Source organism: Coptis chinensis, chromosome 6, assembly GCF_015680905.1.
Source record: "Coptis chinensis isolate HL-2020 chromosome 6, ASM1568090v1, whole genome shotgun sequence".
Taxonomy (NCBI): Eukaryota; Viridiplantae; Streptophyta; class Magnoliopsida; order Ranunculales; family Ranunculaceae; genus Coptis; species Coptis chinensis.
In genome coordinates, this window is record NC_141461.1 from 67,698,233 (window position 1) to 67,716,404 (window position 18,172).

At 32.9% G+C, this 18,172-nt stretch overlaps 1 long non-coding RNA gene across 1 annotated transcript; it reads right to left on the reverse strand.

Annotated features, from left to right (window-relative positions):
* Positions 1-3,671: 3,671 nt before the first annotated feature.
* Positions 3,672-7,236, reverse strand: LOC147494081 (uncharacterized). The gene is made up of 4 exons (XR_015199142.1): positions 6,800-7,236; positions 5,628-6,031; positions 4,059-5,545; positions 3,672-3,982 (listed from the first exon to the last, which is right to left on the reverse strand). It is a non-coding gene; the product is annotated as an uncharacterized LOC147494081 (long non-coding RNA).
* Between the last annotated feature and the right edge of the window lie 10,936 nt (positions 7,237-18,172).

An 18,172-nucleotide genomic window follows, 5' to 3' on the forward strand; every position in this document is an offset into this window, starting at 1 on the left:
ATTAATTCTTGGCGTAAAAATCAGATCTAATGTTGAGGAAGATGGGGGATCAAAGGATTAGAGTTTTTGATTTTATTAAAGTTGTAGGGTTTGTGGTTAGGAGTGAAACCGCTTGGTTCAAAATGGGAGTGGGTGGCCGGAGATTGGTGGCTGGAGGAGGAGAACTAGGGAAGAAGAAGAACTGTGGACCGAATTTGGGCTTGGGCCTTAGCTATTTGGGTTGGGCCCGGGTGTGGGTTAAGTTATTTGGGCCAAAAACATTAGTTTGGTTGGGCCGGTTTTTAGTTAAGTTGTTGGGCCGAAATGTTTTATTGGCTTGGCCGAAATTTCAATAGTGGTTGGACCGAAAATTTGGGTTTAGTGTTAGTTGTGGGCGAAGTTCTATTCGATTGGGCCAAACTAATTAATTTAGCATTTTGGGCCGATTCGATCTAAAGTTTTGGGCCCATTTCTAATATTGTTTGGGACCAGTCCATTGGACTTAAAATAGATCTAAGTAGATCTCTAAATGTTTAAACTTTCGGGTTCTAAGGTTTGGGCTTGGCCAATTGGGTCCGGACTATGACCTTGGTCATGAGCCCATGAGCCATGCACCTTTGACCTTAGCCATGAACCCTGGCTATGACCATGAACCTGTCGAACACGGAAACGACAGTTTGACTTTGACAATGATGAATTGACTTTGACCATCGACCGTTGACTTTGACGGTTGACTTTGACTTTGACCAGGACATGTTGACTTTGACTTTGACCATGACATGTTGAGTTTGACCTTGACCATGATGGGTTGACCGTTGACTTTGACCGTTGACCGTTGACTTTGACTGGGAATGTTGACTTTTCCAGTTTTTCACATATTTGATTATATGGATAAATATAGTAATAAAATATTGTTGAGATTGTATAACTTGGTTGGTCATTATCTAATTTAGATTTGATGTGAGTAGTGTGTAAAGCATATATATTTTGGGCTTTGATTGTGGACTGTGGACTGTTTATTTGTACTACGTTTTATGTGTATATTATATGAACACATATAGTAATAAAATGCTGTGGAAGCCTGCATAATTGGTTTGTCCTTATCTAATAAAGATTTGACATTGATGTTGTGTATTTTTGACACGTGACGATATTGAGATGTTAGGAGACATTATATTCCTAATACGCTATAAAAATGTATGCGATACGTTGAAGCATTATGACATGATATCATATGTTGGGATATATATATTAAGGTAATATTTTTGGAGGAATTTATATAAACGCTCCATTATTATATATGTGAGATGCTACTATGAGGTAGCATAGTATTGGTGAATATTTGCCCACGGGAGTGTGGTGTAGTGCAATAATATATTGGCATGTGAAAGTATGAAAATGGTTATGAGATATAATTGAGATGTTTCTAAATATTATGGCTTAGTGCAATAAGGTAATTGACCTGCACGTGATATAGTGGAATGTTTATGAGTCATTAATGTATGACACCTGAATAAATTACGTAACGAAAATCCTAGAACCCCGACTACCACAACTCATGTGATTGGCCCTTCTTCCGGCGTTTGAGTTAATGGAATGGCGGCCCTTCCGGCGTTTCGCTTAATCCGAATGGCTTCGGCGACCCTCCCGGCGATAACCGAATGGTGGCTTGATTATTCCGTTGGCAAAATAGAACAATGATCGCAATATTTTATGCCGAATAGTGGCGATTTACATAATTGCTTCCGTGTGAGGATTTACGGTGTCGCGGCATCCCGCCGGTGGTGGTTACGCACGGAGTGGTTCATTATGTAAGGGGAGGCATGTGGATGTACATGTTCGGCGTTGGGTAGCGATTGTGGTAGCCAGGGAAACTAGGTAAGACATAGATACGACGTGATTTTAGGGACACGCAAAGAAAACCTTAATTAATATAATTATGGTAATATGTTTGTTAATGATGTATCTGTAGATAGATGATTGTATATGGTTTTGCAGAAGGGTGGGTCAAACTAATTGCTTGGGCAGAGACGACCCACTCTGTGATTGAGCAGGAAATGAGGTACATATATAATACGTTTGTTTGGTTATTTGTTTAGTTGAACCTAAGGCGCCTCGATGGAGGAACTACATGCCTTATTTATTATGTGTATAGTTTGTTGTGTGGTTAGTGGGAAGTTAAGGCGCCTCAGTGGAGGAACTACCTGCCTTAATTATTATTCTTAAGGATGTTGTATTTGTCGTTGAAAGTTAAGGCGCCTCGGTGGAGGAACTAACTGCCGTATGGATTGTGTATATATATGTATATTATATGTTGTATTTTAGGGCTACTCACACCAGCATTGTTTATAATACTGACCCGATTTGCATGTTTGCTTATCGGGTGTGTTCATTAAATGAACATAGTTGATAAGTCTTGACAGGTTTAGTGATGAAGAAGATTGGTTGCTGCTTGTGGTTTGCGTTAGCATTGCATCTCAGGTTGTGTTTTGTTTTCCCTTGAGGTGATATAGATTTTCAGTTGAGATAATATTATTTGCCTTTTCATTTGTAAATTGTTTTATAATGAAGATGACTGTTGTTTAAGTTAAAATTTTTATTGGCTTTTAATTATCCGCATATTTTAAAACTGTTTATGGGCTTTTGGGAGTGGAGAGTGCGTCACACCTCGGAGATCGAAGGGTCGGGGATAAATAATGTTTTTCCGAATTCTGTCGAAATTCGGGGTGTGACAAGGTTACAAATGCATATCATTCATTCATCGCTTTTTTTTTTTCAAAATACGAGAATTGTTTGGTACACAATCTGCACCTATTTCTCCAACATCTTCTAAATCTAATGTATGTAAAAATTTTGTAGGCACTCTAGACTCAAAAGTCAAGGGATCTTCATAAGCATCCATATCTCTAGTTAGTCTCTTTGGAGCATCTAACACCACATTCTAGCCACTCCTTGTTGGATCTTTACAATAAAATACTTGAGAGGCCTGAGATGCTAGGATAAATGGCTCATCTTCAAACTTTGAACTTCTTCGGAACTTACTAAAATTCACAAAAACTAAATTAATATCAGGGTCAAAGTAACATCCATTCGCTTTATCCTCAATTCAAACCCAATCACAATAAAATACAGTTTGAGTAAAGTCAAAGTAGTTTAACTCGAGAATTTGTCTTATGACCCCATAATAGGTAGCTTCTTCATCGACAAGATTCCTATCTTTAGCACTCGAGCGAAAACTGGTCATCGCGTTCATTTTAACTCCGGAATTCTGAGTTGTCTTGTTAATTTCCCATTCAGCAGTAGAAAACACATATCCACTTGCTTGATAGGAATTATAAGATGTTGCTTGAAAGTGCGGACCATCGGCAAGTCTCTTGATGACAGACATCTCACTATTTTCAAGCTGTCAAAAAACCCAACATATATATACATATTGAGCAAAACTACCTAATATTAATTGAACTTTAAATGTTGAATTTGGTGTGAAGATGTTTTACTTGTTGCCTTAACCAAGGAATAAAACTCATCGGAGCTGTTGACGTTTGCGACTGCTAGATTTGAATCCATTGACGTGTGCTTGGTATTTCCTAAATAGGAAATAGAACTAATACAAGTCAAATATATGCCTCCCCAGTTACATAGTCACAAATTAAGATAACCTTGACTAGTTATACTTACTTTCTCCATGGAATCACAACTTTTGAATATTTAAGCACCCATTTTCGCACTTGTTCATATTGCACATTAGTTAGTGTATGTACCCCTTTTTTGTTAAGGGGTTTTTCGCTTACAAATTCACCATCATCATCAATATATCTCGATCTCCTTGTCCCGCTTGTGGCTTCCCTTTGAGCCATTAGGCATGTGCTCGTGGCTTCCCTTTGAGCCATTAGGCATGTGCTCCATGCAGTACATTATTGATTCTTCAATGACATAACGTTCAGCAATACAACCTTCAGGGTGTGCCGGATTCTTTACGTACTTCTTATAAGATCTCAGCATCCTAAGACATGTCACCACCAAAATATATTATTTATAACTAATAACAAAAATAAGCATGATTTGCTCAAAAGACTTACCGCTCAAAAATGTACATCCACCGACTCCAAACTGGTCCACAAATTTCTGCTTCTTCCGCCAAATGCACAACAAGGTGTGTCATGATAACAAAGAACGGAGGTGGAAAATATTTCTCAAAGACACACAATGCTTCGATCACTCTTTCTTTTGCAATACGAAACTCATCACGGTAAATTACTTTTGAGCAAAGGATTTTAAAGAATGTTGACAATTGCCCAATAGCTACACACAATGGCTTGTGTTTTTTAAAAGCGTGCATTAGTAGTAATGGTAATAATTGTTGCATTAAAATATGATAATCATGTGACTTCAGTCCTTTCAATTGAAAATCTACCCTACTTGCATGTCGCTTCCAATTAGAGTTATATCCAATAGGTACCTTCAAAGTGGACAAAGTCTCTAAGAAGAGTTTTTTCTCAACCTAGGATAGAGCAAACTCAGCCTTTGGTAATAGTAACTTATCTCCCGATTCTATGGGCCACAAGTGTTGCTTAATTTTCATCTCTTTCAAATCTAGGCGTGCTTTCAACCCATCTTTACTCTTGTCCAATTTCATAATAGTTGCAATAAGATTCTCCGCAATATTCTTTTCTACATGCATCACATCCAAATTGTGAAAGACACACAAGTCCTGTGCATTATACAAACATTCAAATGACAATGACACATGATAAATCATATTCAAAATATTGTTAAAACATTACTTGCCTCCCAATATGGCAACTTAGTTAGAATTGAGCATTTGGTCCATGCACTAGGGCCATTATCTGGTGCCCCCTTTCCATACACCGTTTCAAACCCTTCTACTATGCTCAACACCTGAGTACCGGTCAATTGGGATGGAGCAGTCTCAAGTTCTTCCTTTCCATCAAACGGTTTCTTTTGACGCCTAAAAGGATGATCTTCAGGAAGAAATCTTCTGTGACCCATATATGCAGTCTTAGACCCATGTTTCAATCTAATTGAACACATATTTTCGACACAAACAGGACAACCACAAGTTCCACCAATTCTATAACCAGAAAGCATGCCATACGCAGGAAAGTCGTGAATAGCCCATAATAAAACTGCTTTCATGGTAAAAGTAGACCGAGTATAAGAATCATAACATGGAGTGCCCGTGGACCACAACTCTTTCAACTATGCAATCAAAGGCTGCAAGTAGACATCAATGTTTTTTCCTGGACTACTCTTCCCGGGTATCAACATAGACATCATAACAAATTGCTTATTCATGCAAAGAGATGGAGGTAAGTTATAGGGAACAACCATAACAGGCCAGCAAGTATACGAATTGCTCTGATAAGAAAAAGGATTAAACCTATCCGTTGCAAGTCCTAGACAGACATTTCGAGGCTCAAAAGAAAACTCCGGATACTTAGCATCAATTGTACTCCAATTAAGAGAGTCAACTGGATGACGTATTCTATTTTCATCGACAACTGCTCTTGAATGCTATGTCATTTGCTCCGCAATCCAAGGAACACTACGAAAACATAAATATCTTAATTGGCTACGTGTTAAAACCAAATGGCAATGTGTTATAAGTATTTAAATAAGAGGATTACCTATACAATCTTTGCAACCTCGGTATTAAGGGGAAGTATCTCAATACTTTTGCTGGTACGGGTTTTTTCTTCTCTAATAGATCATCACCTCTTTCATTCTTCCATCTACTTACACCACATCTTGGACAACATTGTAGACTTTCATCATCTTTCCAATATAATATGCAGTCATTTGGACAAGCATCTATCGTCTCATACTCCATACCTAAAGACTTGATCAATTCTTTGGCTTCATATGTACTGACTGGTAAGGTATTATCTTCAGGGAGAATTCCTCTTAGAGTGTTCAATAGATCGGTGAAACAGTTGTCTGACAGCTGATGTTTCGTCTTAAGGTTAACCAGTGATTTACACAAATTCTTGTCGTTTAGAATCTGCAAATCAATAAATATAATTTTCTAAACCTGCAACAATTAAAAAGAACAGTGGCAAGTTAGAGTCGAACCACACCTTGAAATGGAGAAATTCGAGCGAAGAGAATTAATGAACCAATTTCTAACTATATTGATTTTAAAACAGTTTGTTGGATTTTAGCTAACTAATTTAAATTAAGAATGAAAATTTAATTCTAAATATTTTAACTAATTGAACTAAATAATTGTTTTTCAAGAAATTAATGAATGAAGAAATCCTAATGGTGAAAGACTTCAACCCTAATTAAAGAAAAGATAACTTTTATATTTCCAAATGTTCATTCTCCAATATTAAAACTACATCAAACTACGACGCTTCCAAAAGTTCGATGAATAATTTTCAATTAAAACAACATTTATAGACGCTAGTCTCATTTTAATTTCTAAGATATATATGTCCTCCAATTCTTCTAGCATTGATATTTTCGCTATCTAAGCATGGAAAATCACTTCATAGAAAAATGTATTAACCATCAAGGATAGTAAATTAAACAATAATGAATCATGCTCTAATTAATATAAAAAAATAAATGAACTATGAGAAATACCCCAAAGTGGTGATAGAACTCATAAAAACTTATTTCAATATATTAAATAAGAAGAACATCATAGTACAAAATAAATATTGGAGAATTGAAACATATAGAAATATAAAAGTTAATCTAACTCTTCATGTTGGGGTATTCATCTTCCACCATTAGGGTGGAGATTTTAGCCCGAAATGCTTAAAGAATGCATAAAGGAATAGAATAAAGTAACCATTGAAACTTGAACCGATTCCTTTATTGAATTGTATATCGAGAGCAAATTGTACACACTCCAAAACTCTTCCTCACTATGTAACAAAGAGAACAAAAGATTAAAACTAGCCTAACACTGTGACGTATTTTTCTTCTCCCAACTTCGATGCCTTCATTGCCTTCAACACCCTCTATTTATATCCTTCGCTTTGAGCTAGCCAAGGAAATATAAAAAAGGAAGATCAGCTCGCATAGGAAGGAAATTTGGGGGATTCAACTAATGTGGGAAAGAGATAATATGATTCAGTGGCTGATTTGTCTCTCAAGGAATAATATATTAGATTGGTGGGATAAAAGGGAAGGTGGTGTGCTGGTTTAGTACAAAGTGGCGGTACAAATTTGGTAGGGCCAAAAATACAGTGGAAGATTTTCGGTGAATAGACTGGTCCCATATAAAGAAATATGCTGGAGATGGAAATATTGAGTGGCATGCTTGATAAATGGGAAGTGAATATATACCGAGTAAAATGAAGGTACTGACTTGATAGAATATAATGAGGTGGCAAGTGCTTAGTCAACCGAAGAATAAATGAAATGGTAAGGATCAAAATATGGTACGTGAGAGATATGGTAAAATGGTGAAATGGGTATTGTTTACCATGAATTGTCTATTCCAAAATGAGAAAGTCAAATCTTCCTTATTTAATTCCCCTCACTGATTTTCTCCCAGCCACTTGTTTGATCAAGTTGTTCCCATGCATCCTCAATTAATTTCTAGTAACACCCAACGTACTCTTTTCCAAATAAGTCCATGAGGTGTACGGGGTCCACGGTCTTGGCTTCTTCTCTTTGGGCTTGGGCCTTTCAAATTATGTTGCCACGCAAAAAGTTCCTACAAGAGTATAACCATGAAATTTCCACCGGCTCATGCACATGCATTCAAATATACCATTATTACTACAAAAACACGCCTAATGTACTAGACCAAAGAAAATGCACGGTTTGATGTAAAAATACTCAATTAAGCATAAATGATATTATAAAGTGCCTACAAAATCATATATAAAATATACAATTTTAGGCACTTATCAACCAGCTCAACTGTTATAGATAACTTCGTTTGATTGTTCCTACAAGATGAATAAATGGGCCTCTTCACATCTTCCCATAAATTGTTAAACTTCGTTTCCTTCCCTATGTCATTTGGATTTTGATGACAGTGATACTCATTATGAGAATTTGAATCATCGTCCAAGCTCATCTCATCTACATTTCGATCTTCATCCCATCCATGGACTCATCCAAACCATCAAGATGGGCATATCCCAACTCTTCACTAACTAAATCAATGTCTCGAGAATAGCCATCTTCATATTGGCTATGGGAGGAAGGACCAACAGTCTCAACATTGATTGCATCTTCTTCAAATGATTCCCCATGAAAATACCATATCGTATAGGATGGGTCTATTCCAATACGAATTAAATGGTTAGCCACTATTTTCGGATCAACCCTTCCACTCACATTACGACACCTCGCACATGGACAAGAGCACCAAGTTCCTTTTCCTAATCTATCAGTCATGAAATTTAAAAAGGATTTAAGTCCATCCAAGTATTCATCGCTATTCAATGGTGCTGACATCCAATCTTTGTTTGGTGGTAATAGAGCCATTCCTATCACATTTACCACAACAGTACACGTGCACAACCTTGACAACAATAACAATCATGCACCAAGGTACATTTAAAACAATGTTTTTAAAAACAACAATATATCTTACACCAATTATGTTTGTGCAAAAGTTGAAGTTATGGTGTCAATCCTCCAAGGAGAGCCTAAAGAAATTTCTTAGAAAATTAAAAAAAAAAAACAACTCTGCAAGCTTAAAACAATATAAAAGTAGACTTTACATGAGAATAAACAGTTAGGATAGCATGATCTAGAAAACATGAGTATATACAGTAAAGCAAACTCAAATCTTCATTACAATTTATTGAGTAAAACAACTAAACATGATAAGTTCGATCTAACAAATAGGAAGATTCAAAGTTTCTAATACCATAATATGAAAAACACCTTTAACAATTCGATTCAATTTAACAAAATCAACGAAATCAACAAAATCAACGAATTTAACAATTCCATTCGATTTGAGGAGAACGGAAAATATAATAAGAAAGCTAGGGTTTCTAATTAGATTTGAGGAGAATGAAAAATCACCTTATTGAGTAAAACACCTTTGACAACGAGTGGAATCGCCTTAATTTTTTTTCGTTTTTCAGCTTTAATCTTTCTGAGAAATGAAAAAAAAAAAGATGAAATGAAAAAAGAAAAAAGAGTGGAGTCTGATAAAAGGATTTTGTTTTGGGCTTTTCGTTTTGGGCTTTTTGAAGTATTCCAAACAAAAAAAATAAACGAGACTTTTGTAATACAAAAGCGGCATTTGTTCTGGTCCAAAGATTGAACTAATATTCAATTTTTCTTTTAACTTTTGTCTTTTTATTAACCAATCTGGTGTAGTAATATAAATTTAGGTGTCATAGAAAATCCACGTGTGGCATTAACCATACAACATATATAGGTGTCATAAAGAATCTAATCGTCACACTAGAACACTAAAAACTAGAAGAAAAGAATCTAGGGTTTGTAGTATTTTACTCGATCTACATAATCATGAATTACCCTAAGACCTCCTAACCTCCGTTAGGAGCGTTAGATCAATAAGAAGAAACTCAATGGGGGGATTTACACTAAAACATGGTAGAAGAAACACTAAACTAAAACATAAGAAAAAAAAAGTTGCATCTCTCCTCCAAGAGAAGGGAGATTAGCTCCTCAATGAACACAATATGAAAATGAATAATCTTTATTGATGGTAATATTGAAAAAGGTCTGAACTTTCATCTCTCTTAATTTTAGATCTAAGATGCAAAAATGAAATTTCCTAAATGAGTAAAACTAGGGGTTTTTTGCCTTATATAATGGTTTACACGTTCGTCTGGATAGAGATTTGTTTCATACGTTTATTCAGTGTCAAACTCTCAGGAATAATTTTAGAAGCAATCCTGAAGAATTCGGATTCGGTTGCACAAAAGTCAGACGTGGTCCACTTTGCCTTGTAGGCTAATTCCCACGCAGCAGCTTTAGTTTCCTAATTCTTGTGAACCTTTGAATTATTTTCTACAATGATCTCATTTTCTTATGATTTCATAATTAAGGCTAGTAGATCAGATTTAAGACTAGCTCTTCTAACTTAATTATTATCATCTTTTAGAGTCTCATTAGGCTTGACACTTTTAGAGACAAATAAGACACTTTTGCTCTTGGTCTTTATTAGCTGTAATTCCCATTGGCTCATTTTTTACTTGTTTGACTTTTTTTTCCCTCAATATTGAGCATATATGTTTTTTGACCTGTAAAAACTCAAATTGCATCATATTAGGATATTTTAATATAAAATAGAGACTAACATACACATAATTGGGGACTTAAATCCTTATTTTTTTTAGCACTTATCATATGGTTATGGTCTTTCTTCGTAGATAACGTTTTACAGTTGATACTTACAACAAGCTCAAGAGGAAGAAAATTGGTCCTCTACAGATTTTCAAGAAGATAAGTGATAATGCTTATGTTGTCGGCATGAGACTTGCATTTTCTCTTGCATTTAATGTGCAAGATATTGTTCCTTATCATGGATATGAGTATGCTTCTTTGCTTTCAGGGCCATCCCTGAGTTTTCAATGGCCCTGTGCAAACAGTGAAATGTGGCCCTCTTCCAATACTCTTCCATCAACACAAAGGATCATCGAAATATTTCCCTTCTCGCATTTTTGGCTACAAAATGAGGGTTTTTTTTTTTTAATAATTAATAAGGTATCTAGTCGTTGAGAGAGATATCTAGTCGTTGAGAAGAGATATGTTTTTCTTTTTTTCGATACTGATCATTTATTATATATCTTATTTCCTATTTTTATGAAAATAATTAATGAGGAAAGAGAATATGAGGGGATATTTCCGTTGTTTATTGTGATTTGTGAAATTTCCAGTTTTTTGGGCTTTTGATTGGTTTGGGCTTGTGATTTGCCAAATAGGCCTTTTCTACAAATACTATTTTTTGGGGGCCCTGTGCGATCGCCCACATTGCACCTGCTCAGGGCCGGCCCTGTTTGCTTAAGTAAACTCAAGGTCGAGTTCTTTTCAAGAATGAGGGACTGATGCATGACATTAGATTACTAATTAGGATTAGTATTTCTATTTTCTTTTTAGAAACTATTGCTGGTTCTTTCTCCTAGTTTAGTTATGATTCTTTTTTAACATTATTTCCATTTTCGAATTAGTAACGTAGTACTCTATATAAGCAAATCATAGCTTGTAAACATTCATTCAATTATTCAATATCAATACAATTTATCAATTTTTCTAGTACTTTTTCTTTTAAATTGTTTCTGCTTCACATCGTCTATTTACAAGAGGGAGACTGGAACTACTGCTACGGGTGTAGTCTTGGGATGTGGAAGGTGGTATTGGAGACATAACACATAGATGTTGCAAAGCCTATAATGGGAGACAACCATACCATCATAGATGCATTGGCAGATCCCACCTCTAACTACAGTTGGAATTTAGTATCTTTAAGAGATTTTATTTGTAACAACTAGTTTGTTAAGACTTCAAGTTTCCTTTGAGTGGATTAGTAGAAATAGAAACAACGATGCTCATAAGGTAGTAAAATGGGCTCTCAGGGCAGATGGTTTTTCCAGGCTGGATGTTCTGAATTGAATAGATGTAATGGGCCTGTGTTTGATATTCAATGAAAAAGCAATCTTTATCGAGAAAAAAAAAATCCCCTCACAACCAAAGCTAGTTGCATTTGCTTGCTACGTACAACTGTATTGTTGCCTTTTCTAATGAAAGTTACTTTGTTGCCTACAATCTCTCGGTTGCATTCTTACTTACTACTTCTATTTATTACGAACAATTGTGAATGATTACTGCACACCCAAAACACACTTGCTTGGGACAACTGTATCATCCGAAGTGCGACACGTACGACATGCTCATGCCTCTCGTGTGTCTATGACAAGATGGCTAGTGGTGCTGGTGGGCGAAGGATCGGCAAATTCCAAGGATTGGTTCTTTTTTAGATGCATCTTGTTTTAAAAATGTTTTTTTTTTCTTGTGTTATAGTGACTGTCGTGTTTGACAATTCTTGTAATATACTTATTTCCTATGAAGTGCTTGGCATAATATATTGGCATAGGAACTTTCATTTCTAGAAGACTAGATCTCTGAACTACTTGTACACCTTTGTTAAACAGTGAATAATTTTTTTTAATCCTTAGATATATATTATAGCTATACCCTCCAAAGCTTTACAGAGTCTCCAACTTTTTCTAAACTCTAATACTAATTACGGAAAAAAAAAAAAATTCTAAATCTTTAGATATATAATATAGTTATACCTTCACCAATCTATTTTTTGGAACACTCTAGAGACTCCAATTTTTTCTAAACTCTATTACTAATTATAAAAAAGTAGGATATAAATAAATAAACAATCTCATCTAGAGTTTCACAGAATATCCAACTTTTTCTAAAACATATAGCTAATTACGGAAAAAAAAACTAAATTGCAAAAAATAATATTTTCAACCAAAAACGATTTTCCTAAAATCCTTACGCTACAAAGAATAGTTTCCACACTAATCTCAGACGAAGTTTAACATAACAAAATTTCTTTCTAGAAAATGATAATGAAACAATGAAAGAACAAAGGAAAAAATAAATTGAGTTGCTTGAACATTTACTTAATACATTTGTTAACCACACATGTAACTGGAAAAAAGGGGAAAAAAAAACTAATCATAAAATAAGTAATAATGTACACCAAAAACAAATAAAATTGTATTATATGCAATATATATATAGGCATAACAAATAAAGCTGAATCAATTTGAGGTGTAAAATTTAGTCATAGTTAAGGATTTCAAAAACCATATACCACAATAATTACGATATATTCTAATTAAATTTATGAATTTTATAATTTCCAATTTTAGCGTAATAACGAGATTCAGTTAAAACGGACGTTGGCTTAAATAAATTATATAATTATTGATTTAGTTAAAATAGACGTTGGGCTTAAATAAATTATATACCAAATCAAACCAAACCAAAACAAAATACATGTGGAAAATTAAATTATATAAAAAATAACATCACAAAATATATAATAGCAATTGGAAAAAAAAAACCCCAATAATAACAAATATTTTCAAATATATATAATACGGCATGAAACTAACGTCAAAGAACAATTACCGAGAAACAGAAAACTAGATGCAAATGCATTGAACTAACCTCAAATAATATTTAACAGGAAATCAGAAATTAGATGCACATGCAAACATTAAACTAATAAACTAATCTTAAAAATTAATTAATGGACAATCAGAATATTGATACAACTGCATTAAACTAACCTCAAAAAATAATTAACGGAAAATCAAAACTTGGATGCAAATACATCAAACTAACACCAACAAATAATTGTCGGAAAATTGGAAACTGGATGCAAATACATTGAACTAACCCTCAGAGATTAAATTACTGGAAAATCGGAAATTGGATGCAACTGTATTGAACTAACCTAAAAAAAATAACTAAATTGCAAAAAGCAATATTTTCAACCAAAAACGATTTTCCTAAAATCCTTATGCCACAAATAATAGTTTCCACACTAATCTCAGGTGAAGTTTAACATAACAAAGTTTCTTTTTAGAAAATGATAATGAAACTATGAAAGAACAAATGAAAAAAATGAATTGAGTTGCTTGAACATTTACTTTATGCATTTGTTAACCACACATGTGACTGGGAAAAAAAGAAAAAAAGAAAAGTAAACTAATCATAAAATAAGTAATAGTGTACACCAAAAACAAATAAAATTGCATTGTATGCACTATATATATGGGTCTAACAAATAAAGTTGAATCAATTTAGGGTGTAAAATTTAGTCATAGTTAAGAATTTCAAAAACCACATGCCACAATAATTACGACATATTCTAATTAAATTTATGAATTTTATAATTTCCAGTTTTAGCGAAATAACGAGATTCAGTTAAAATGAACGTTGGCTTAAATAATTTATATAACTATTGATTTAGTTAAAGTAGATGTTGGGCTTAAATAAATTATATACCAAACCAAACCAAAACAAATTACATATGGAAAATTAAATTATACAAAAAATAACATCACAAAATATATAATAGCAACTGGTAAAAAAAACCCCCAATAATAACAAATATTTTTAAATATATATAATATTGCATGAAACTAACGTCAAAGAACAATTAATGAGAAACAAAAAACTAGATGCAAATACATCGAACTAACCTCAAATAATATTTAACGAAAAATCAAAAATTGGATGCACATGCAAGCATTAAACTAATCTTAAAAATTAATTAATGGACAATTAGAATATTGATACAATTGCATTAAACTAACCTCAAAGAATAAATAATGGGAAATCAAAACTTGAATGCACATACATCAAACTAACACCAACAAATAATTATCAGGAAATTGGAAACTGGATGCAAATACATTGAACTAACCCTCATAGATTAAATTACCGGGAAATCGGAAACTGGATGCAACTGTATTGAACTAATCTAAAACAAATAACTATAAATTGGAAACATGATGCAAATGCGTGAAACTAATCTTTACAAATAATTAACGGGAAATCAGAAACTGGATGCAACTACATTAAATTAATTTCAAAAAATAAATTTGATGCAAATGCATTGAACTAACCTCAAGAAATAATTAACGGAAAATCAGAAATTGGATGCAAATTCATTAAACTAACCTCAAACAATAATTAAAGGAAATCAGAAACTAGATGCAAATACAACCTCATCGAATAATAAACGAGAAATCGAAAACTGGCCGGATGCAAATGTATTAAACTAATCTAAAAAAATGATTAACGGAAAATCGGAAACTAGATGTAAATGCATTTAACTGAGCTTGAAGAATAATTAGCAGTAAATTGGAAATTGGATGCAAATGCATTAAACTATAGCAAAGAATAATTAACAAGAAATCGGAAACTGGATGCAACTGCATTGAATTAACCTCAAAAAATAAATAACAGAAAATCCGAAATTGGATGCAAATGCATTGAACTAACTTCAAAATATAGTTGTGTTATATGTTGTGGGAATTGAATGTCTCGATAAGTATAGTTTTGCATTTAAAACGGTGTTTATCTAATCTTTTTTCGTATAATTGGGAACACCTTGCTATTCAAGTAGCTTCAATATGAACTTTATCTTATTAGACAATTTTATAAAACTTCAATCAAACTTCTATTATTAAACAACAAATGAAGTTGAAGGGTTTTATCAATGGCGAGTTATTTTTTTTTAATATAGAGTACGTGAGGTTTTCATGTTATAAGAAATTTGGATGAGTGAGCAATATAATATCTGTATATAATAGTTATGCATATATAGTTGAATATATTTTTCATAATAATTAATATGACAGGACCCGTTCGTAGATAATCTTTGAAGATCCCACATAGTAAGTCAGGTATATAATTTAAATAATAATTAACGGAAACTGTTTGATAATCCAATATAGTAAATCAAGCATAATTTATTTTTATGTCATATTTGCAAGGACACTACATATGGATAAGTATAAAGTTGGTATTACACACCACATTGGATAATTAAAAGAAAATCGAAAACTGGATTCAAATATATTGAACTGAGCTCAAAGAGTAATTAACGGAAAATTAAAAATTTTATGTAAATGCAATAAACTAAACTCAAAAAGTAATTAATTAGAAATCGGAAACTGGATGCAACTGTATTAAACTAACGTCAGAGAATAACTAATGGGAAATTAGAAATTGGATGCAAATACTTGAAAAATATTTAACTGTAAATCGGAAACGGTATGCAAAAATACATCAAACAAACCTCAAATTAATAATAATTAACGATGAATCAGAAACTGAATGCAAATGCATTGAACTAACCTCAAAATATAATTAACAGGAAATCAAAAACCAAATGCAACTGCATTGAATTAACCTCATAGAATAATTGCCGGGAAATCAGAAACTACATGCAAATACATTAAAATAACCTCAAAGAATAGTTAACGGGAAATTAGAAATCGGATGAAATTGCATTGAACTAATTAAAATCTCAAAGCATAAATAATCATAAATCATAAACTAGATGCAGATGTATTGAACTAACCTTAAAGAGTTATAAATGAAAAATCGAAAGTTGTATGCAAATATAATGAACTAATCTAAAGACTAATTAACGAATATAGAAACATAAAAAAAAAATGGATGCAAATGCACTGAACTAACCTCAATGAATAATTAACGGGAAATCATAAATTTGATGCAACTGCATTTAACAAACCTCAAAAAATAATTAACGGAAAATCGAAAACTTGCTGCAAATGCATTAAACTAACCTCGAAAAATAATTAATGGAAAATCAGAAATTGGATACAACTGCATTGAACTAACCTCAAAGAATAATTAACGGAAAATAGAAAAATAGATGTAACTGCATTAAACTAAAATCATATATTAACCAACATGCTGGGAAATCAGAAATTGGATGCAATATACTTGATAAATATTTAACGGAAAATCAGAAACTGAATGCAAATGCATTAAAATAACCTTAAAGAATAGTTAACTAGAAATCGAAAACCAGATGTAACTACATCGAACTACCCTCAAAGCATAAATAACCGGAAATTGATTGGAAACTAGATGCTTAACTAACCGAAAAGTAATTAACGGAAATCGAAACTGGATGCAAATGTATTAAACTAACCTCAAAGAGTAATTAACGGAAAATTGGAACCTTAATGCAAATGCAATTAACTAATCTCAAAGAGTCATTAACGAAACATTGAAAACTAGATGGAACTGCACTGAATTAATTTTAATGAATAACTAACAGAAAATCGTAAACTTGGTGCAACTACACTAAACTAACCTCAAATAATAATTAACGGGAAATCAAAAATTTGATACAACTACATTGAATTAACCTCAAAGAATAATTAATGGAAAATCGGAAACTAGATCCAACTACATACATTGAACTAGCCTCAAAGAATAATTAACGTAAAATTAGAAACTTGATGCAAATGCATTGAACTAACCTCGAAATATAATTGTATTATATATAGGAGAAGAATATAATATCTCGACAAGTATAGTTTTGCATTTTAAGCAGTACTTATTATAATTATTTTATGATTGAGAATGTCTTGCTATTTAAGTAGCTTCAATATCATCTTCGCCACATTGAGCATTCTCATAAAATTTCAATCAAACTTCTATTATTAAACATAACAACCAAAATAAATCGACGGGTTTTACCAAGATTTGGTGCTTTCGTTTGATAGAGAGTGATGCAAAAAATTTAAACAAGTGATTAATATAATTTTCATATCTCATAACTATGAATAGTTGCTAATATTTTTTAGAATAATTTAATATAACGACGCCCGTTCGTAGGACGGGTTCGAAAGCTAGTGTATTCTTATTACTGTATATAATCTATATCTTAAAGCTCCCACAAAAAGTATTTTTCGAGCTTTATTAAAATTCCACATCACCACTTAATAAACCAACTTAAAATGGGAATCTCTTTTCCTTTTAAAAAACAAACTTAAAATGGAAATTTATTATTCCTTTCAAAACTCCTATTAAAATGGGAATTTATCTTTTCCATTGAAAATAGAAATTTAGCATTTATAATTAAAACAAGATTCTTTCTCATATTAAAACGGGAATCACACTTCTAAATTAACTTTTATAAATGGATCACTCTCCCAACTAAAAACGGGTTTTTAAAGCACAATTAAAACAATTTGTTAGAAAATTAAAACGGGTTAGCAACTAAAACGGAGATACCTTTTCCTTATTAAAATAATTTGCTATAAAATTTATATATATATAGTAATGATTATTTAGCAAGTTTTTAAAATAGCTGATGCGTATGCACGGGCCTAAGGGGACTATGTCTGATTCTTAAATAAATATTAGGGGTAGCGTGTAATGGAATGAGTACTTGAAATTGACAAGCAAAGCAGAAATGTTAAAACTTATCCAAAAAAAAAAGGGTTTATTCGTGAAAACCCCCCATTTTATAACATGCTTTTGTGTTTACTCCCCAAATTTTAAATTATCACAAAAGTCCCCCCACTCCGTCCTAGCCCCGTTTAGAAATCATCCATATTTGTTCTATTGCCTAAAGTACCCTCAGGGGGGTAAACACAAATGTATGTCACCAAATGATCATATCCCAAATGAAATTTTG